Source organism: Lepus europaeus, chromosome 16 (genome assembly GCF_033115175.1).
Source record: "Lepus europaeus isolate LE1 chromosome 16, mLepTim1.pri, whole genome shotgun sequence".
Lineage (NCBI taxonomy): Eukaryota > Metazoa > Chordata > Mammalia > Lagomorpha > Leporidae > Lepus > Lepus europaeus.
Genome location: NC_084842.1, coordinates 47,253,813 through 47,277,907, shown reverse-complemented (window position 1 = coordinate 47,277,907; position 24,095 = coordinate 47,253,813). Strand labels below are relative to the sequence as shown.

The 24,095-nt window shown below is 39.6% G+C and overlaps 1 protein-coding gene across 12 annotated transcripts in view; it reads right to left on the bottom strand.

The window, feature by feature from the left end:
• The window catches only part of HMBOX1 (homeobox containing 1), a 204,032-nt gene that overhangs the window by 116,726 nt on the left and 63,211 nt on the right, over positions 1 to 24,095 (bottom strand). For 2 of the 12 annotated variants that reach the window (XM_062213591.1, XM_062213590.1), the window contains one exon: positions 14,750 to 14,837. The exons of the other annotated variants lie outside the window; for them this stretch is intronic. The gene's annotated coding sequence lies outside the window, so the exon portion shown is untranslated. The remainder of the gene's footprint in view (positions 1 to 14,749; positions 14,838 to 24,095) is intronic. 12 annotated transcript variants of the gene reach the window in all.

Genomic DNA, 24,095 nt, shown 5'->3' with positions numbered 1-24,095 from the left:
ATAAAAGGAGTATAACATAATCAAACAAAAAAACTACAACCAAAAATTCTTTTATGTGTGCTCATGTCAGTATATATATCTATATACATACACACACATAGATCTATGGGCTTAAGCACAGGAGAAAAAGCAAGTGATCAACAAGTAACAGAATTGAGGGTGAAAAGAGTAGCTCTGAGTGTGTGTGTGTGTGTGTGTGTGTGAGTGTGGAATACGGGTAAAAAAGGATATGTGAATCACTTGGGGAGTCAAGGGACAAAGGAAGTAAAGAAAAGAATGGAGGGGCAGGCACTGTGGCATAGTGGGCTAAGCATCCTCCAGTGGTTTCTGCATCACATATGGGCACTTGTTCATGTCCCAGCTGCTCCTCTTCTGATCTGGCTCTCTGCTATGGCCTGGGAAAGCAGGGGAGGATACTCCAAGTGCTTGGGTCCCTGTACCCAACATGGGAGACCAGGAAGAAGCTCTTAGCACCTGGCTTTGGATCGGCTCAGCTATGGCTGTTGTGTCCATTTGGGGAGTGAACCAGTGGATGGAGGACCTTTCTCTCTGTCTCTCCTTCTGCCTGTAACTCTACCACTCAAATAAACAAAAAAAACTTACAAATAAAAGAATTGAGAAGAAAAAACAAAATTACACTTGAAAACATATATGTACATTTACATAAAATTATGTTTGGGCAAATGTAGAATACACATATTCAATACAATTATAAAAATCCCTACCATTAGAAATGAACTCTTAATAATCAAAAGATCAGGTAGAATTATCAAAATATTATATAAAGTCATGTTGAGTAAAGAAAAGGCTTATTGTCAGCATTACTGACCTCTGAAGAAAAACATAAATCAAGAAATTCATTAGGGGAGCCAGTATTGTGGAGGAGCCGGTTGAGCCACTGCTTCAGATAATAACATCCCATGTCGGAATACTGGTTTGGGCAGTGGCTGATTTATTTCTGATCCAACTCCCTAATGCACCTAGAGAGTAGTGGAGGATGGTTCAAGTGTGTGTGCCCCTGCCACACACATGGGAGACCCCAATGGAGTTCTGGGCTTCTGGGTTCCTGGCTTCAGCCTGGCCCAGTTCTGGCCGTTGCAGTCATTTGGCAAGTGAATTGGTGGAAGAAGGATCTCTCCATGTCTCTCCCTCTAACTGTAACTCTGCCTTTTAAGTAAAATAAAAAATTCACTAGGAATAACAATCTATGGATATGATGTTACCAATAGGTAAATAAGAACTCAAGCCCCACAGTAGATACCCTGCTAGAGTGGGCTTTTTTTTTTTTTTTTTTTTTTTTTGACAGGTAGAGATATAGACAGTGAGAGAAAGAGAGACAGAAAGGTCTTCCCTCTGCTGGTTCACTCCCCAAAATGGCCACCACAGCCGGTGCTGCGTCGATCCAAAGGCAGGGGCCAGGTGCTTCTCCTGGTCTCCCATGCAGGTGCAGAAGCCCAAGCACTTGAGCCATCCTCCACTGCCCTCCCAGGCCACAGTAGAGAGCTGGCCTGGAAGAGGAGCAACCGGGAACTAGATTCCAGTGCACACATGGGATGCCGGCACCGCAGGCGGAGGATTAACCAAGTGAGCCATGGCGCCGGCCCGCGAGTGGATATTTTCAAGTAAGCTCCAGACATTTCATCATTTTAACATATAATTTTTAGCAAGCTTTAATATCTGGTTTCCAAACGTAGAACAGATTAGACAATAGTTGGTTGAGAGGATAGAAAAAGGCTTAAACACACACACACACACACACACACGATAGCTACCTGGAAAGAGAAAAGTAAAATAAATGAAAACAGCTATTTAATTAGATATACAAAAGAACAGTGACTCATCAAAAAGAGCAAAGTTTAAGATTTTTGCTTTAGAAAGGCAGGAAACTATGATACTCTTTTTTTTTTAAAGAGATGGTTAAAGGGAAGGTTTACATTTTAGAATGCCAATCTTGTAAACCATTTTTCCTCTTGAAAAATACCAGATTAGCAAGGATTTATTACATTTGGCTGTGATTTGAGAGGCCAATGGAGAGTTTAGGATGAAAATAATACGTGACATATGAGGAAAGCACAGAACTACAAATATCAGAACTAAGAACTCATCAAGATTAGAATGCTAAAAATCTCCCAGGTCACTTTGTGGCACAGAAGGTTCAGCCATCACCTGCAGCAGTTTGAGTCCCGGCTGCTCCACTTTTGTTCTAGCTCCCTGCTAGCAGGCCGGGGAAAGCAACAAAAGGTGACCCAAATCTCTGGGAACCTGAAACCCATGTGAGTGACCTGGAAGATGCTCCTAGCTTTGGCCTGGATCAGCCTCAGCTGTTGTTGTGTTTGAAGAGTGAGCCAGCAGATAGAAGACTTCTCCCTCTCTTTTTAACTCTGCCTTTCAAATAAATAAATTAAATAAAAAAGAATACTAATCTCTGAAACAATGTCTTTAGATGGTTTAAAACTGTAAATACTAATAAAATTTATGCCCCTATAGATAATCATTGGGTCAGTGCTTTACACAGAATAGTTCATTTAATCTCACAACACCCTATGGTATGTAATTAAGACAAAATACTACATGCCCAAGGTCAACCTGCTAATGAATTTTTCTTTTCTTATTTGAATTGTGGTTGAAATACTGTGTTAGGCCTCACCTTTCTCCAAAATATAAGATTAGGGATTTTGTTTATAATTTCTCTGGAACAAATGTATAATTTTGATAGCAACAAGTTGAACATGATTTATGATTAATGCTAAGTATGTCACACACCATGGAGACTTTTATTCCAAAAGAATTCTTACATATACTAGCATACTTGTCAAATTTTAAACTCACATATATATATATCATATATATATATTATATTCACAAATACACACACACACACACACACATATATATATAGCTCTTCCTGCATTTCCAGGGACAGAAAAGCTTAATGGAGAGTTTTACTGATAAAGACCTTCCTGTTATGGATTCTAAAACTGTTTCTTGTAACTTCAACCCACTCATCTGCCTGAATCAATAAAGACTAGATTTTTTTCTTTCCTTCTCCACAAGGCAACCTCTCAAATATCAGCATAATTTTTGCAAATAGTCTCTTTGCTAAAATCCCTAGTCTTTTTTTTAAATTTTTTTTTTTTTGACAGGTAGAGGTATAGACAGTGAGAGAGACAGAGAGAAAGGTCTTCCTTCCGTTGGTTCACTCCCCAAATGGCTGCTATGGCTGGCACTGCGTCGATCCGAAGCCAGGAGCCAGGTGTTTCCTCCTGGTCTCCCATGCGGGTACAGGGGCCCAAGCACTTGGGCTATCCTCCACTGCCCTCCCGGGCCACAGCAGAGAGCTGGGTGGGAAGAGGAGCAACCGGGACTAGAACCCGATGCCCATATGGGATACCGGCGCCGCAGGCGGAGGATTAACCAAGTGAGCCATGGTGCCAACCCTATATCCCTAATCTTGATTCCAATTGAACAAGATTTTCTCATTTGTTATTGCTTTTTTTCAGATATGCTTGTTAATCTTTCTCTTAAAAAGTAGCTCCCTGAGGCTGGTGTTGTGGTGTAGCATGCACCTTGGGTGCCTTTTTTGGGTCCCAGCTGCTCCATTTTCAATCCAGCTCCCTGCTCTGTGTGCCTGAGAAAACAGCTGAGGATGGACCAGTGTTTGGGCCCCTGCACCCAAGTGGGAGACCCAGAACAAACTCCTGGCTCCTGGCTTTGGCCTAACCCAGTCCCAGCCATCGAGGCCATTTGGGGTGTGAGGTAGCAGATGGAAGACCTCTTTGCCTCTCTCTTCCTCTCTCTGTAACTCTGCCTTTCAAATAAGCAAATCTTAAAAAAAAAAAGGCTGGGGGGAGGTGAGTTGGGGGACCAAGTACTATGGAAGACCCAGAGGAAGCTCTTGGCTTTGGATTGGCCCATCTCTGGCCATTGAGGCCATTTGGGGAGTGAAGCAATGGATGTAAGACCTCTCTCTCTGCTTCTGAAATAGATAAATAAAAAAAAAAAAATTAGATCCCTAAATGCATTAAATGAAGCATGCTCAGTCTAGCCACAGCAGAATGCAAACAAACAATGGGTTTGTTTGTCCTGGACTTAAAATTATATTAGATACTTGTTCCCATCATCAAGGGATTTGTTGTATACTAAACTTACAGATAATACAGCTTTCTCACCTTCAGTCAAGAAGCATTTGTTAAACATCTATGTATGATACAAATGACTCATCTCTTTTTTCAGGGCTTCCATTTCCTAAAAGCTTTTTAAAAAGCAACATAGTTTCAATTTCATTTTCTTTTTAGCATGTATTAATATTTGACACATTATATATTTTTATTTGTCTAGCACCTATATTGCTAGTGTCTATCATCTATATCTGCTCCTAAAGTAGTACCTAGCCCATAACAAGTTATACAACATTTGCTGAACTCAAGAATAGATAGAACAGGATAAAACATGCATATTCTTTATAGCTTCTGGAAAGGAGTTTTCAAGCTTGTTAACTGTCTCTTACAGTACTTGTATCACACTACTAGATGATCTTGGAGTTTTATCCATAAACAGAATGAGTCAGAAGAGCCACAGTTCTGTCACATATTTGCCAGAATCTACTATAATAATCTAATACAGGAAATGATTACTTTCAAATGTGGTGGGTTTTGCTGTTACTCTTGAATATATTCTCTATTTTTTCCATTCTAAAATAATTATATAGCTGGAAAATAAAATATAGATTTCTCTACTATTAATAGTGGGTAACTGGTAAATTAAATTGAACTATGCCATAAAATGTCACAGAGTACTAACTTAGCCCTAGATCATAGCTGAGGCACCATGTCAGTCTTCAAATGTGTGTGTGATCTACTGATTTCAATCATGAGTACCATCGTATCATAGTAAGTTTAGATGTCACTTACCTTATTATTTCATTGTTTCTAAGAGTTGTAGCTGTGTGCTCTGTAGTTTTATTTCAGACTCATTAGTGTTCAAAACAAACCTATGCAGCAACTACTGTTTATAATATACTACTTAGTATTCTCTTCTATGGAAGTCTCCATTCCCAGGAGGGCACTCCACTCCCAGGAGGGTTCTTACAGTTAAGTTTCACATGAACCTACTCCATGCTTATTGAATTACAGTACAAATACATTAGAGCAGATAGAACTTTCTCTCCATATCAATTGAGGGCAGTTATTCTCAAATCCTGCTGTCAACCAGTATTATGTGAAACTCTTCCACAAACAGAATCCTACCAGCCAACTCAGTCTACTGAATCTACCCTAAGGTAGGGGTCCAAGAATATTTTTAAACAGCTCATGAGAATTCCTCATGGAAACTACTTATTTAGTGGCAAGAAAAACTCCAATAGAGCAATGTCATACCTCTTGGGTAAAATATGATGTGTAAGCATAAAAAAATTTTGAACACAATATTATTATCAAAAATCTTGGCCGGCGCTGCGGCTCACTAGGCTAATCCTCCGCCTTGCGGCGCCGGCACACCAGGTTCTAGTCCCGGTCGGGGCACCAATCCTGTCCAGGTTGCCCCTCTTCCAGGCCAGCTCTCTGCTGTGGCCAGGGAGTGCAGTGGAGGATGGCCCAAGCGCTTGGGCCCTGCACCCACATGGGAGACCAGGATAGGCACCTGGCTCCTGCCATCGGATCAGCGTGGTGCGCCGGCCGCAGCTCGCCTACCGCGGCAGCCATTGGAGGGTGAACCAACGGCAACAAAGGAAGACCTTTCTCTCTGTCTCTCTCTCACTGTCCACTCTGCCTGTCAAAACAAAAAACAAAACAAAAACAAAAACAAAAAAAAAAAACAACCAACTTAGCTACCCATACCAATATTCCAAGTTGAATAACAAAATACATTTCATTACTCATAGTTGATGATGATAAATTTGATAGGACTTAATATGTCTACTTCAAAGGAATTCATATAAGATATTGGTAAATTCATAAGTATTCTAGAACTAGTCTCTTTAACCTCTACTCCTCATCTCACATAGTAAATACTTGCTTAGCCCTTCTAAAATGGAATGCCTTCCTTCTCTATCAGTTTCTGTGAACTTTACAACACAGCAAATATCCTTTGTAAAGTGTTATAAAACTCTGCTAGTCCAGAACAAGGATATTTCTACTATCCCATATTAAAATAATTCAAATGTATGTATGAGGGTACTTCAAAAAGTTCACGGGAAAATGGAATTAAAAGATAAAGGTATTATGGTGCAAATCATTTTTGCAGTCTGCATAACTTTTGATAATATGCATTTTTTCATGAACTGTTTGAAGACTCTTCATATGCATGGTTCACAAAACTTTTTTTGTACCAAAATAAAGTTATCTTTTAATTTAGTTTTTCCACAGACTTTTGAGGCACTTCAATGTCTCTTTCCTCACTAGATTTGTGAGCTTAAAGTCAGGGAATGTTGATGCAGTCTGTTACTACCAATGTGCTACCCACATCAGAAGCAATAAACAAATAAATCTTTGCTTACTGAAGAAATTAAATAAATGCTTATTTTCTAGCCTCATTCAAGCAAGATAACCAAAAGGGTTAGGAACCTAAAACTTAGTATCACGAGATCCTATGCGACTAAATTTTTAAAAATGTAACTGGAATTATTATCTAAGACATATAATAAGCATTTATTAAGTATCCACTATAAGCTAAGTGTAAAGGATACAAATATAAATGAGATTTGCTCTGAAACTTATATAAGTAATGTATATTTGCAGAAACAAAGAGGTATACTACCCTGTAACTGATTTGCAGTCTACATTCACAGTGCCTTTAAAGCAAAACTATTTAGATAGTAGAGGCTCCCTGAAATAGCTGTACGTACTGAGAATTCAACAATTCAAGTGGAATAGCTGGGACTTGAACCAGCGCCCATATGGGATGCCAGCACTGAAGGCAGCGGCCCCACCTGCTATGCCACAGCACCAGCCCCTATCTGAAGTATTTTGATGTTAAAATATAATACTTCATTCGTAGACCTAATTCATATTTTTTGCTTATCCACGTGGCTTTGAAATCTCTGTATTGCAGGCAGATTATCATACACTGACAAACAATGACCAGAGTAAAACTGTGTGGTCCTGTTATTTTCAGAAGTTCTAATGTCTTCCTCCTCATTTTACATTTTCCTTAGACCAGCAGCTTTCCAATGCTTAATAAAATATATCATTATACAGCTAGATTAAGAGATTTCATTAAGGTATAATAAGGTAAATCATAGAATATTAAGATAGAACTGAGATTAAGAATCTTGTTTTCCTTGGCTGGAGGCGCGGCTCATTAGGCTATCCTCTGCCTGCGGCGCCGGCACACCGGGTTCTAGTCCCGGTTGGGGCACCAGATGCTGTCCCGCTTGCCCCTCTTCCAGGCCAGCTCTCTGCTGTGGCCAGGGAGTGCAGAGGAGGATGGCCCAAGTGCTTGGGCCCTGTACCCCATGGGAGATCAGGAGAAGCACCTGGTTCCTGCTTTCGGATCAGCGCGGTGCGCCAGTCGCAGTGTGCCGGCCGCGGCGGCCATTGGAGGGTGAACCAACGGCAACAAAGGAAGACCTTTCTCTCTGTCTCTCTCACTGTCCACTCTGCCTGTCAAAACAAACAAACAAACAAACAAAAAAAAACAGGCACCAAGCTGATCTGAAGGCAGGAGTCCCTGGTGTGCAGGCGCCGCAGGCCGCCGGCCACTCTGCCTGTTAAAAAAATTAAAAAAAGAATCTTGTTTTCCAATCACCTCAGTTATAGGTGAAAAAAATTCTAACACTAGAAACTAGAAATACTGATCCTGGAGATAGAGCTTATAATAATATACATAATAATAAATATCAGATTTTAGAAACTTAAGGTCTGTTTAAATGCATGTCATTTGAAAGTTTTGTCATGAACTGAAAAACATTATAAATGTGCAAAAAAGAAGCCTTCCATAGTTGGTCTTAGGCAAGGATTTCCAGAGGGAGAAAGCAATACAATTTATTTTCAGAAAGACCACTTTAACAAAAAGTATACAATGGAATAACTGAAATTCCTTTTCCCAATATGTAATTCTTTTATAATTCAATCTTACAGAACCAGGTGTTTCATTTATTTATACATTCAAAAACAATAATTGAATATCCATTATTTCCAGGTATTGGTTAATAAGCAATGTACAAAACAAAATCCCAGTCACATGCAGCTTGTATTATTGTGGTAAAAGACAAAAAAAAGTCAAACATAATATTCAAATCATGTTGAGTACAACGGAAAAAAATAAAGTAATAAAGAAGATAGGTAGGATTTTAAACAAGGGTGCTCTAAGCAAGCCTAACTTGAGCAAGACAAATGTCAAAGAAGATTTGCAAACCATATAGAATAGAAGCCATTAAAGATCAAGACCTTAAGGCAGAAACAGCCTATCAGGTTCAAAGAAAAGTACTGAGGAAAATATGGTTAGAGTTACATGAAGAGGATGATGTACTAGAACATGAAATCAGAAAAGGGATGATTCCTGGGAGGGTCCAATCAAAGAAGAATTGGAATTATTCTATTTAAAAATATAAAATATTATTTTAGCTAACAGGGGTTAAATCAATAGTCCTACTAGAAATTACTCAATTTAACAGGAAACTTATTTATAAATTGGTAATGGTAGAAATTCTGATAATGTCAACAGATTATTTTTGTTCATTCCCAGCATCCATTAAGTTGTACTTCAGAAAGCACCATCAACAACTTATTTTTTTTTTCTTTTTAAAGATTTATCAGAGTTACACAGAGAGAAAAGGAGAGGCAGAGGTTCACTCCCCAATTGGCCACAATGGCTGGAGATGCACTGATCTGAAGCCAGGAGACAGGAGCTTATTCTAGGTCTCCCAAGTATATGCAGGGGCCCAAGATCTCAGGCCATCTTCTGCTGCTTTCCTAGGCCATAGCAGAGAGCTGGATAGGAAGTAGAGTAGCCAGGAACTTGAACAGCTGCCCATATGGGATACCAGCATGGCAGGCAGTGATTTTACCCAATTAGCCACAGTGCTGGTCTCTCATCAACAACTTAGGATTAGTCTCAGCATCCTCAGTCAATTTACTAGAAGGTGATCACTGAAAGGAAGACAAGGAAGCATAAGACGAGGGAATTCATATACTTTCCATCAGAAGAGAACTGCAATAGTTTTTTACCTCCCACATCTCAGGAGGACATGCCAATATATAATTCAAAATAGGAATGCTGTCATTCAGACAATATTTCACAACTAAAAGGTGAAGTCAAGCAATTATTTACCCAATATTCTAATAGTTTATTTCCTCTGCATTCCTCAGAGTTTACCTATCAAAGTTACTTTAGATTTTATATCACCTGACTGAACAGACATAAAAAGTATCTCAAGTAATAAGAAAAGGTTCTCCATTTGAGTTGTATTTAAAATCCTGGGGCTGGGGCAAGTTTTGCAGTGCAGCAGATTAAGCTGTCACTTAGGAAGCCCACATACCACATCAGAGAGACTGGTTCCAGTGCTGGTTACTCCCTGCTTTTGACCCAGCTTCCTGCTAATTTACCTGGGAGGCAGTGAGTGATGGTCTAGGTACTTGGGTTCCTGTCACCCATGTGGGAGATCAGATGTCTTGACTCCTGGCTTAGCCCCAAGCTGCTGCGGGAATTTGAGAGTCAATCCGTGAATGGAGGGAAGATCCTTCTGTCTTTCCCTCTCTCTCTGATACTCTGCCTTCCAAATAAATAAAATTTAAAATAAAAAAATTAAAACTTGGGGCCACAGACATGTATCATCTTTTCTCTGTTTCTCATGTTCCTCCATATTCCCCATCACCTGGTTATTCCCAACAAGATCATGATTCTACTCCAGAATGATAAGGACTTACCTCAATTTTATCTGCTAAAGTCTCCATATATTTCTATTTATATTCAATATATAGTTTACATTTTTAATTATTTCCCATGGTTGACAAGCTCATGGGTTCTCAAAACAATGACAGTTATAAACTATAATAACTACACAAATGAACAGTATAAATATTTTTATTTTTGGTATGCAAGCAATTTTAACCAGTTCTCAATATCTAATTATAGGGGGAGGAATCTTCTTAGATCTTTGAATAACTTTCAGACTCAAAAAAGATTTCAAGTCCTTTATATTACTTCTAACCAGCATTTAAAAATGTGCTAAGTCTACATTCCATTAACTGAATTGTATACTTTAGGAAGGGAACTGTATGGCACATGAATTATATATATATATATTTTTTTTGATAGGCAGAGTGGACAGTGAGAGAGAGAGACAGAGAGAAAGGTCTTCCTTTGTTGCCGTTGGTTCACCCTCCAATGGCTGCCGCGGTAGGCGCGCTGCGGCCGGCGCACCACGCTGATCCGATGGCAGGAGCCAGGTGCCTATCCTGGTCTCCCATTGGGTGCAGGGCCCAAGCGCTTGGGCCATCCTCCACTGCACTCCCTGGCCACAGCAGAGAGCTGGCCTGGAAGAGGGGCAGCTGGGACAGGATCAGCACCCCGACCGGGACTAGAACCCGGTGTGCCGGCGTCGCAAGGCGGAGGATTAGCCTAGTGAGCCGCGGCGCCGGCCATGAATTATATTTTATTAAGGTTATTTCAAAGTGAATATATATATACATATATATATTTCACTCCATATCCAAAAACAGTAAGTATTATTCAGGGCATAATTTCAAAACATAATTGACAGGTCATCATTTTAAACTAAAGTTCACAGAAAAATTTATTGTACATATAGTGAACTAAAAATATTTTCTGTTGTACTAATCCATTGATTTCCAATTTTCTTCTTATTTTCAGTTCTTATTCTTTTTACATTTAGTCAACAAAGTAATTTTTTAAAGATATAAAACAGAGTGGTATGAAGTAATACAAAGAATAAGAAATCTGGAACAAGATGTTTTATGAAAACATCAGGTATGAATGTTATGTATACATATACATCAGGTATGTATGAAACCTCAGGTCCTACCTACCACTTTTTAGAAGTTTAATCTTTTTTTTTTTTTAATTAATTAATTTATTATTTGAAAGGCAGAGTCACAGAGAGGCAGAGGCAGAAAGAGAGAGGTCTTCCATCCACTGGTTAACTCCCCAAATGGCCGCAATGGCCAGAGCCAGGCCAATCTGAAGCCTGGAGCTAGGAGTTTCTTCCAGGTCTCCCACATGAGCGTAGGGGCCAAAGCACTTGTGCCATCTTCTACTGCTTTGCCAGGCCATAGCAGAGAGCTGGATTTAAAGTGGAGCAGCCAGGAATCAAACCTGTGCCCATATGAGATGCCAGCACTGCAGGTGGCAGCTTTACCTGCTACGCCACAGTGCAGGCCCCATAGCAGTTTAATCTTATAAAATTTCTTAAACATGCTCAGCCCTAGTTTCCTCTTCTGTGCATTATCTACACCTTAAGGAGTCACTGTAAGGACTAAGTAAGATAGGGTTTAAAAAGGCTCTTTAAAGTAGGTACCCAGAAACATTAGCTCCCTTTCCCTCTTATAAATGTGAATCACCAATTTTTCTAAAAACTTAACACATACTAGGAAAAAACCGATTCCAAAAGTTTAAAAAATAGTAACAATGTAATGGTTTATATTAAAAATGCTTGATTACTAATGGGAGAGTTATTTTTGGAGAGTCAGATTATAATGAGAAAAAGTTGTCTCGTGAATATGCAGAAATCCAGAGCTAGGCAGGTATCTTTCAGCCAAGAACTGCTTGGATAAGGCTTTAGTTCCCCCAGCAACTGTGAGAACTCATTGCCTTAAGTTTCTTTTCAAAATTATGTTTTTTTATGGTACTTCTATCCTTTAATTGCTGTAAGTATGGATAAATGACTATCCGAGAAAAAAAGCATTAAAGGCAGTAGTTTCTACTCATTTAGAAGGAATTACTTTTTTCTGTCCCAAATTGTGTAAATTAACTTTGATGGACTAGGGATAGGAGTCTCTGACAAGAAACAGAGAAGAGATGACACTGAAAACAGTATACCCTCTCTGGTGAAATTTCTGAAGAATGGAATAAAGACAAGGGCAGAAGTGGAGATCCATTAGGTACCAGTTTTTCTTCCAATGGTAATCATAATCCAAGGTTTGGAGACTTTTGGTTCAAGTTATTAATTCTTCTTCCAAGAGCTCACAGGAAAAACCCCAGAGAATGCCATGAATATCTTTGGACAGAAAAACTTTCCTTCCTAAGTTTTATTTTAATATTTACTTATTATCCATGATCATGTCTCTCCTGACCTTTCAAATAATGACCAGAATCTAGAAAGAATATTGGTAGAAGTGGAAAGAACAAAATGATTATTAATATTTTCTGCTCCTAGTTGCTAAAGTCTAACATCCCACAACTCAGAAAAAAAAAATGCTTTTTAGAATCATAAGATACAGTGACTAAGTTAACAGAAATGTAATGTGAATCTCATCATTCTCTATACATTGTGACTAAAAAAAATCAAAGCAAAGGGAACTTCAAATGTTCAAGTAGTAGACAATGACCACAGGCACAATTATTTTAACAATCAATGAAACATTTACAAGCAACATGCAGCTGACAAGAGGTGGTGAGGAACTAGAATGAAAATACAGGGAGTCAGAGCCACAGAACTAGACCAAGGAGCTGCCTCTTTATGTACAAGTGTAAACTGGAGGATTAGGGGTGTTAAATAAAAATTACAGGAGGCCATTGATCGGTACCAAGCTCATTAGTAAATAGTCCCCAACAGACCAAACAACAAATCAAAATAGAGGGATTCACGCTAAAATTCCAGGTCATCAAGCTGAAACTAAGTTGTTTATCTGGATTAGAAAGAATAACAAACAGATTTCCCAAACAAGCCAGTTTCAACTGGCATGATAATTAAGTTCTCTCTACCTTAATTCTTGCACAAAGGACGTACCTGAAGTAATCTGATAGTAGAAATCAGTTATTTTTCTATTGTTCTGTCTCCCTGTCCCTGCCTTGTAAAGAAAGTAACCTTGAAATGATCATCTACTCTTTTCGTTTCTACTTTCTCCAGCCCTTAAATTGTCCATAAAACCAACTTTATCTGCTCTGTTCATTGGAACACTTACTGTATTTTATGGAGTGAAGTAGTCCAATTCCAGCATTGAAATAAAGCCAACTAAGATCTTCGGGCTAAATTGTTGTAATTTTGTCCTTTGATGGGGAATGGATCAATACTGTCAATGTATGTTGTTTGATCTACACAGTATTCAAAAGTTGGGAGACCGTATATAAATATTGAGGCTTTTGTTTTTTTAGAAAATGACAGCATCTATCACTACTGACTCTGTGGTTCCTCATATAACTCCTGCACACAGGGCATGTACTCTCCAGTTCATCACAGGGCAGGGTGAGAAGAGTCACTCTATGACTTCTAGATACCAACTCTGGCCACCCTTTATCACATAGTTTATATTGTAGTTTGTCCTGATGTAGGCAGGGAAGTATCAATTGTAGTGAGAAGCTGAGGTTTGCCAGATCCAGCCTACCTACCAGACAATCCCGGCTTATCTGTGTGGCAATACTGGTTGGTATGCACTGCCAATACCACCCCCTTGTATGTACCATCCAAATCCCTTTTCTCTGCATTGCCCAAACCACTTTTCATGCACCACCCAAATCCCTCTTGCTTTCCATGTAGCAAAAGACCACAGGTTCAGTGATATTACAAACTCAGAACCAGTGCCAGCTAGAAATATGGCTGCAGGCTGCATCTTCACAATGACATTTAGTCATTATAATGTTATCACAGTAAAATTACTGTGGTCAATATTCTCAGTCCCATCATGCACACTATACCATGCCATTTCCAACATTTCAAAAAACAAATGGCAGGGAAATGGGTGGTATTCAAGCCCTGCCCCAAATTCTACCCCTTTGAGTACTCAATTAAACCGCACCCCAGGTTAAACCCTCTATGGCTCCATATATATAAATGCCTGGCCCCAGAACCTTGTTGACTATGGCAACTCTTGAGTTTGCTTGTACTTGTTCCTTAAGAGTGTACTTTTGGCTTAAATAAATCTTGCTTCTTTTCTTTCCTTGATCTAAGTCTTTTCCTTGAATTCTTTCTCATGTGGAAACAAGAACCTGGACCAAACCTAGCCAGGGGTCACTCCACAACAGTTTCACAATAGAGAAATAATTCTTTATATTTATGTCTCTATGGGAAATGTTGATTGAATTTAGAGTATGCCAACCCCAAATATGCCTCTTTGGCATATTAATTATTTTGAGTTAAAGGCACCTGAAAAGAGCAGATATAAGAAGGGCATGCTGACCTTCCTTTTCTTTCTGAAAGGAGGAAATAAAACTCTCATGTGAAAGGTACCTTCCCTATACCAAGAAGGAAGGAAGATATTCTTATCAACAGAGACAGGGAGTTGAGGAAGACACAAATTTGTACAAATAAATCTTGTTAAATTAACCCTTATCTGCTTAGTCACTTTTCCAAGATTAAAACTGTCCTAGTCCAAACTCTTTTGTGTTGTCACATATTCCTAATTCACTACTCTTTGTCCTAATTTCTTCTTTGGGTCTTCATTTTCCCAGTGAGGACTCCAATGCACATTGAAACTTACTAAATAAAATGTGTATGCTTTTCTCCTGTTAATCTGTCTTATGTCAGTTTAATTCTGAGCACTAGCTGTAAGCTCTAAGATAGAGGAGAAATTCTAGGTTCACTAAAGTGTAATGCAAAACAACCTATTTTTTTCTTTTCGTATAGCTGTCTACTTACTTATATTGTCTGGACACTGCCTGAGCAATCATCAAATAAAATCAGATGGCGAGGAAGCAAAGTCACCAAAAGGAGTCCAGAGCATAAGCTAGAAATAAAGAAAAAACTGTCAGAGTCTAGTATTTGAAAAGGTACTAACTAAACTACAATGCACGTAACTTTCAACCTATCCATTACAGATATGAAGATTTAGCCTACAGATATAATCATGTAGGAGCAAAATAACTGCAGCATTATTTGTAACAGCAAAAGATCAGAAACAAGGTAAATAGCCACCATTAGCAGATGACTTAAATAAATCATAGTATAACCATGCAATGCAGCCATAAAAATAAGGAAATTCATTATGTGTTAATATGAAACAGACTCCAAGAGAAAAAAGAACAAGGAAGAACATAGTGTATATATTATGTCAGTTGTGAAGAAGTAGGGTAGGGAAGAATATATAAATAAGAATATATAGATTTTTTTTCTCATGCATAAAATATTTCTGGAAAGGTACTGAAGAAATTGGTAATACTAATTCTCTCAGGAACGGGAACTTGATAAATGAGGAATGGAAATAATAAAGCAATTTTCTCCTGTACACATTTTTGTACCTTTTGAATTCTGTAGCAAGTAATGGAAACCTATTCAAAAATTATTTTTCAAAAAGGTAACAAGTTGTTCGAGCAATCCCAAGTATGACTAAGAATTCAACAACTTTTTTTTTTTCTGTCCTTAATGTGTTGTCCAATGTGAAGTGATGCTATAACTAGTACTAAAACAGTATTTTTACACTTTGTGTTTCTGTGTGGGTGCAAACTGATGAAATCTTTACTTAGTATATACTGAATCGATCTTCTGTATATAAAGATAATTGAAAATGAAAAAAAAAAAACCTGGTGTTAAATTGGAAATTGCATAGAAAATTAATTTTTAAAAAATATCATGTCGGATCTCTGTCTTTAATGTGCTGTACACTGTTATTTAATGCTATAACTAGTACTCAAACAGTATTTTTTCACTTTGTGTTGCTATGTGGGGGCAAACTGTTGAAATCTTTACTTAATATATACTAAACTGATCTTCTGTATATAAAGAGAATTGAAAATGAATCTTGATGTGAATGGAAGGGGAGAGGGAGTGGGAAAGGGGAGGGTTACGGGTGGGAGGGAAGTTATGGGGGGGAATCCATTGTAATCCATAAGCTGTACTTTGGAAATTTATATTCATTAAATAAAAGTTAAAAAAAAAAAAGAATTCAACAACTGTCAGAACTAGTGCAGCAATGACTCCTTTGCTTCCCATGTGTGGTAGGTTGTTTTGCAATTCAAGGATGTTGGAGATTTTAGTAGGAATATAGGGGAGTAGAAGAGTAAGCAGATAAAGAGCAAGATGAAATAAGGACAATGGAAGAAACAGTGTGGTGTCTTTTTTCATTTAGCTCTTTGAACTGGTTGTGAGACTAGAAGGAGTAAAAGAGTAGATCTAAAAGATAAGAAACATTTTCTACAGAGACTATGAAACTGTGAACACAAATTCTACCACTTTGGTACTTAGGGACAAAATGTGGCAGGGAGAGATGAAAAAAGGTAGCTCTTTAATTCAGTTCTGTACCTCCCGGGCACCTTGAAGACTGGCAGCTCTGATGCACTACAGATAGCATTCCCAGCTCTGTTACCATCCCTCACAGAGGACCTATATAGTACTGGAGCCCATAAGGCACACTGTTGTGGCCTATGGGAAAATGGACTTCCCAAGGAGACTGCAAGAAAGAATATTAACTTCTGTTTCTGAATACATGTTTCTCTTCCAGGACTCCCAGAAATACCTAACAGGTCTCTGAAGGGGCTATAAGCAAGAGAGAACTTTATATTCCATCTCTATCTACCCATGATGAAGCCTAGAAACAATTATGCTACAAAAAGATAAAAGTACTATATAGAGAGTGAAAGAACAGAAAACAATACTCCAGCAAGACAGCCAAAAGGAAACTCCTGCTGGATTTTTTTAAAACTCAAGCTACTGCTCACTGAACAAGAAGTGCAAGAGAAAAAACCATGAGGATGGCTGGAAAGAGGTTACTCAAGGCTCTGCTGGGAACCAACACACTTAGTTATGCAGCACCTACTTTCCAAAGTGAAATCTTTCAACTGCTTTAAAATGTTTCTTTTCTAAGCCATTGAAAGCAATGAGATCATGTTTTTGATTAAGTGCCAGGGCTTTTTTTCCCTCAGCAACCCAGATAGTTGAAGTTAAATGAAGAAAAACTGGAAGAATGAAACAGGGTGAAGGTAAGAAGAATCGGGAAGAGACAGGAGAGAGGAAGAAAACATAAATGTATTTTAACAAGCTAACAGTAGTAAATTATGGAATAACCAAATAGTTATTTTGTTTTCTAAATTGAGGATATTTTGCCTTACTCAAAAATATGGCAAGAAGGTATTTATTTCAATTCAATCTATTTAACTGATGTCTTCCTATTCAACTTTATCCATAGTTAAAGTAATATACACAAACCCTTTATGCCCCACAGCACAAAAGTAACAGCTGTAAACACACAAATAAGCCATCTTAAAAAGATGCAGTTTGCAGTAAAACCATAAGTCTTGTTGGACCATAAAAAATGAACAAATATGAAAGGAAATCTTAGGTAATGTGGATTCATGTTTTTCATAAGAGGGAATAAATAATATTCAATATCCTAAACAATGGATAAATGAGAGATGTGACTTCTAAAATTAGAAAGAAGATAAATGCACAAGAAAGAGAGATTAAACATCTCCAAATACAAATTTTATGGCTCAGAAAAAATAACCATAACACTGTCCAAGTATTATTATACTTCAAATCCATCACAGGGCCTTCCATCTACATTAGGTATTAATTGCAACTGTATATTTGGATAACATCTATATACTTTTCTTTCTTTCTTTTTTTTTTGACAGGCAGAGTAGACAGTGAGAGAAAGACAGAGAAAGGTCTTTCTTTTCCGTTGGTTCACCCCTCAATGGCCGCATCGGCCAGTGCACCGCTGCTCTGAAGGCAGGAGCCAGGTGCTTCCTCCTGGTCTCTTTCTTTCTTTCTTTTTTTTTTTTTGACAGGCAGAGTGGACAGTGCAAGACAGAGACAGAGAGAAAGGTCTTCCTTTGCCGTTGATTCACCCTCCAATGGCCACCGCGGCCGGTGCGTTGTGGCCGGCACACTGTGCTGATCCAAAGCCAGGAGACAGGTGCTTATCCTGGTCTCCCATGCGGGTTTAGGGCCCAAGGACCTGGGCCATCCTCCACTGCATTCCCGGGCCACAGCAGAGAGCTGGACTGGAAGAGGAGCAACTGGGACAGAATCCAGCGCCCCGACCGGGACTAGAACCTAGGGTGCCAGGGCCGCAGGTGGAGGATTAGCCTACTGAGCTGTGGCGCCGGCCACATCTTTATACTTTTCAAGGTACCTTTACATTTCTCATTTGATGTTCACAGTGTCTTTTGAGGTAGGTAGGACAGGTTTCATTGAGTTTTGCAGATACCAAAACAGAAGAGATAAATTACAAGTCAACAAACAATGGCAAGGCAGAGCCACCAGAAATATATACCTGGTTTTCATGACAAATGTGGTAATGCTATATTAGCTAATGGGGACACTTTCAATATTGTTTTATGTACATATACAAAAACACAAATGGAAATAGAATGAAATTTGTCCCCTGTTGGCACAGTCCCCAGAAAGGAATGAAGAAATCACTAATCATCTCAGCTAGTCCAATAATAAATGGTTTCAGAATCAACTCATGATTGGATTTTAAAGAGTGTATATATACATGATGGAATACTACTTAGCCATAAAAAAGAATAAAATTCTGACATTCAAAACAAAATGGATAGAACTGGAGAGCATTATACCAAGTAAAATAAGTCAGACCCAGAAAGACAAATGTCACATATTTTCTTTTATTTCTGGAAGTTAACAAATAGAGTACAAAAATTATGTGGGGCCATACTATTTGGTATTTTTTTAATGATTTATTTGAAAGGCAGAGTACAGCGAGGCAGAGGTAGAGACAGAGAAAGAGAGAGAATGAGAGAGACAGAAAGAGAGAGAGGTTTTCCATCCACTGGTTCACTCCCCAAATGGCCACAATAGTTAGAGCTGCGCTGATCTGAAGCCAGGAGCCAGGAGCTTCTTCTGGGTCTGCCACATGGGTGCAGGGGCATAAGCACTTGGGCCATCTTCTACAACTTTTCCAGGCCACAGCAGAGAGCTGGGTCAGAAGTGGAGCAGCTGGGACTCAAACCAGTGCCCATATGGGATGCTGGCACTGCAGACTGGGACTTTAACCTGCAGTGCCACAGTGCCGGCCCCTCTATTTGGTATTTAACTATAAAGTTGCTTCACTGAATCATACCATGTAAAAGACAATATGGTCTTCTTTCCCCACATTATGATCACTGTCATGAATCCCTTTGAAATTAATGTTTTCAAGAAAAAAGAGTATATATGTGTATGTATATAATGTCTACATTTGAAGTAAATGTGCAAGTGTTAAAAAATCATAAAACAAAACAAAACCCACATAACTCATAATTGATAACAAGTAAGAATAGTGAGTACCTTTTAAAAACATGCCATTACTGGAAACATACAGTACACTGGAAACCTTCACAGACATGCATACACAGAGATGTTTGTGGATCATTATTCATCAACCTACTCAGTATGTATTAAACAATGACTGTATTCCAGGAACTCATCAGCATATGACTTTACTAGATATGAAGAACACAGTTTCTATCCCTATGAAGCTTTCAGCTTAGGATGAATATTTGTTTATTTTACTTGATACATAGTATTTGTACATGTTTATTGGCTACAATGTGGGAGAAGTATTAAATATCACACATATAAATTCAAAGCTGCACTTGTACTGAATGCCATGAGAACATGTCATATGGAAGAACTGGCCTTGTTAGAGAGGCTAGGAAAGGATTCTGACTAAGCTCAGATCTGAAGGGTAGGCACATTATAGACAAAAGAAAGAAAGGAAGTACCACATCCCAGGTGAAGGGAGCATCATGCGCAAAAGATTTATTCTGGGAAGGGCTGGGTAAAATGACAGATAAAAGAGCTTTATGACTGACACAATTGACCAGATTCAGAGTATCCAAAGGTGAGGTCAGAGCTGGTGTTTTCTTAACAAGCTCTCCATGTAATATTAGATACCTTAAGGTTTGAGTAACCTTATCAGCATTCTAATGACTATTTGTTTTTTAAGATTTTATTTATTTATTTTAAAAGCAGAGTTAGAGAGAAAGGAAAGACAGTTATCTTTCATCCACTGGTTCGCTTCCCAAACAACCACAACAGTCAGAGAAGGGCCAGACCAAAGCCAGGAGCCAGGAGCTTCTTCCAGGTCTCCTATGTGGATGCAGGGGCCCCAAGACTTCGGCCATCTTCCACTGCTTTCTCAAGCCTATTAGCATGGAGCTGGATAGGAAGTAGAGCAGCCAGGACTCCAGCACCCATATGAGATGCTGGCACTGCAGATGGAGGCTTAACCCCTGCACCACAGCACTTGCCTAATAATTAAAGATTCCTAGTATCTACATGCTTCATCTGGGAAATGCGGTGGACTAAAAACAATATAAGGGGCTGGCATTGTGGCAAAGTGGGTTAAAGCCCCAGTCTGCAGTACTGGCATCCCATATGGGCACCGGTTCAAGTCCCGGCTCCTCAACTTTCAATCCAGCTCTCTGCTGTGGCCTGGAAAAGCAGTAGAAGGTGGCCCAAGTCCTTACGCCCCTGCACCCACATAGTTGACCTGGAAGAAGGTCCTGGCTACATGGCTTCGGGCTGGCCCAGTTCTGACCATTGTGGCCATTTGGGGAGTGAACCGGTGGATGGAAGACCTCTATTTCTCTGTCTCTGTCTCTCTATAATTCTGCCTTTCAAATTAATAAATAAATCTTTAAAAAAATGCAAAAACTTTATCCATTCCATGTTGATAAATTACATGCATTCCGGGGCACTTGAAAAGTCATATGATTTATTAATTAATTTTTCATTTTTATTTGAGAGAAAGAGAGAAATATCTTCCAGCTATTGGTTCACTCTGAAAATACCCATAATAGCCTGAGTCCAAAACTTAATCCATGTCTCCCATGTGGGTGGAAATGGCACAAGTACTTTCACTATAATGTGCTGTTCCCCTAGTGTGAATTAGCAGGAATACTGAACTGGAAACAGAGCCACAACTCAAACCCAGGCAACATAACATGGTATGCAGCATCCCAAGTTGAATCTTTTTCTTCTTTTAAGATTTATATTATTTATTTGAAAGAATGAGAGAGAGAGAGAGACAGAATGAGAGAGAGAACACTATAGAGAGATCCACTGGTTCTCTCCCCATGGCTGGGCCAGGAGCCAGGAACTCCATCCAGGTCTCCTATGTGGGTGGCAAGGATCTGAATACATGGGGCTTCTTCCACTGCTTTCCCAGGCATATATAAAGGGAGCTGGATCAGAAGCAGAGCAGCCAGGAGGTGAACTGGCACTGCAATATGAGATGCTGACGTTGCAAGTGGTGGCTTACCTTGTTGTGCCATAACACCAGTCCCACAAAACACTGTCCTGAATAGAACTCATTTAGGTGGTGATATTTGCCCTAGGTGTTTAGAGGAAGGCTGAATTTCCATAAAGAGGCTACTCCAAAGAAATAAATGAATCGGTCTGAAAGATATCCTTGCTGCTTCATGGGAATGTGAATATTTCATTTTACTACAGTCCTTCCTAAGTGGTATTTAGGTCTTGTAGATTACAGAGATTTACTTAATATTATATTCACAACAAATTCTATTTGGCAGCAACCATAGGGCCAATTTTAAAGATAAAGAAAGGCATTTGAGGGAGGCTGACTTGTGCATGATCACATTTCAATACTGCTCTCTGGTTGTAACATAGATTCCTACCCATTATGATATAGAACAGATATCAAAGTTTGCTATCTGAAATATAAGGAAGTGAGGAGGTCTGGAATACTAGATATGTGGATAATTTGAGTTATCCTGGCTCTAAATGAATGTAATGGGCCAGAAGTCTTCTCAGACATTGAGAAAGAGACAATGACAGAGCTGGAAATCTGATGAGGTATTCTTGACGACTTCCAATAACTGAGATACTAAAAAAAGTAATGGGGGAGCCAGCACTGTGGCACAGCAGGTTAAAGCCCAGACTGCCATACCAGCATCCCATATGGGCACTGGTTCGAGTCCTGGCTGTTCTACTTCTGATACAGCTCTCTACTAATGTGTCTGGAAAAGCAGAGGAGGATGATCCAAGTCCTTGGGCCGCTGTACCCACATGGGAGACCTGGAAGAAGCTCCTGGCTCCTGGCTTTGGATCGGCTCAGTGCCAGCTGTTGTGGCCACTTGGGACGAAATCTCTCTTTTTCTTTGTCTCTACTTTCTTTCTAAGTCTTTCAAATAAATAAGATAAATCTTAAAAAAAAAAAAAAAAGCAATTGTGGCTAAGGCAGGAAAAACATTTAAAAAAACATGTAGAGCAATATACTGAGGGGCAAAGATGAAAAGGAAAGGGAACACACACTGCATCTTGAAAGAGCACACGCTAATGTTTCAAAGTGGTTTTTTAGTTTTCTCTCAGAAGCTGCCTCCAGGAAAACTCAGATGATCATGCTTTCTAAATCTGTGCTGTGCTATGCCATTAAGAACATCAATTCTTCTATTCCTTTTCTAACACGGGGGACTCCAAATGATGCTTTAAACAGCAGTCTTCTTTTTAAAATAAAAAATAAGCATCTACTTTGTGCAAAATATCACAGAAGATAAAAAGACTAGATCTCCAGTTTCAAGGATTATATTTTGGCACTATGACTATTTTATATGATTGCTATTTCATATGAAATGCTGTTGGGAGGTAGGTGTTTGCTGCACTGGTTAACTCTATGCTTAGGATGCCAACATTCCATATTAGAGTGCCTGGTTTGAGTCTGAGTCTGAGTGTGGGTTATGCCATTTCTGATATAGCTTCCTGCTAATGTCCACCTGGGAGGAGAAGGGGAGAGCAGTAGATGATGGCTCAAGAACTTGCGTTCCTACCACCCACATGGTAGATCTAGATTAAGTTCTAGGCTCCTGGCTTTGGCATAGCCCACACCTGGCTGTAGTGGGCATTTAGGAAGTGAATCAGCAGACAGAAGATCTCTCTCCTTTTTTTGTTTTTAAAGATGTATTTGTTTATTTGTAAGTCAGAGTTGCACAGAGAGAGAAAGAGAGGCAGAGAGAGAGAGAGAGAGAGGTCTTCCATTTGCTGGTTCACTTCCCAACTGACCACAAAGGCCAGAGCTGTGCTGATCCAAAGCCAGGGGCCAACAGCTTCTTTCGGGGTTCACAGTTGCAGGGTCACAAGGATTTGGGCCATCTTCTACCGCTTTCCTAGGCCATAGCAGAGGGCTGAATCAGAAGTGGAGCAGCCAGGACTCAAAATGGCACTCATACAAGATGCTGACACTATAGGCGGCAGCTTCACCTGCTACACCACAGTGCAGGCCGCGTGTGTCTCTTTTTTATCTCTTTCTCCCACTCTGTCTCAAACAATATAAAAATAAACATAAATAGGGGGCGGAGCCAAGATGGCAGAATAGTGACGGCGTGCACTGACAGTCCGGGAAAAGATAGTTTAATAAAAGTAGAGTTACTGTAGCCTCAGGAAAAGGCTCAGGAAAAAATTGCAGAGGAAACTCTTCTGGATCTAGTGGATGTGACACGGAGGGCCTATGGGGAGAGCAAGGTCGCCCACCGCATGGAAGCCCAGCCGCAGAGTGTGTGCGCCAGTGCTGGAAGGGGAGGTGAGACAAAAACCTCGGTTACCTGAGACATTGGCGGGGAAAGGCAGAAAGAGCCTAGCAGGAATGAGGCCTGAAGCCCCACTGGGGAAAGTTCACCAGGCTGACTGGAGGAGAGAAAAAAATGAATAAATAAGGGGAACCGGCATGGACACTAGCCTCTCTCTCCACTCACCTTACAAAACCAAGCAAGACAAAGAGCAGGCGCAATTTTACGTATGTAAAGTGGCGCCCACCATCACCCAAGCAGAAAAACCTGACTCTGGTGGGGAGAAATAACAGGAGGTTAGGACCTAGTGAAAGTGTGGAGCTAATGAACTGAGACTGAAAATCTGAGGGGAGGGGGGGCGAGAGAACTCACCGAGTACACAAACTTGGTAACCTTGTGAGAGACTGCGGAGAAATCTGAGACCACACTGAGGGCTCCATAAACTCTCTGTGTGGTCCCAGGGTAAATCAGAAGAATACCCACAGGGGCCAGATTTCATACATCAACTACTCTCAATT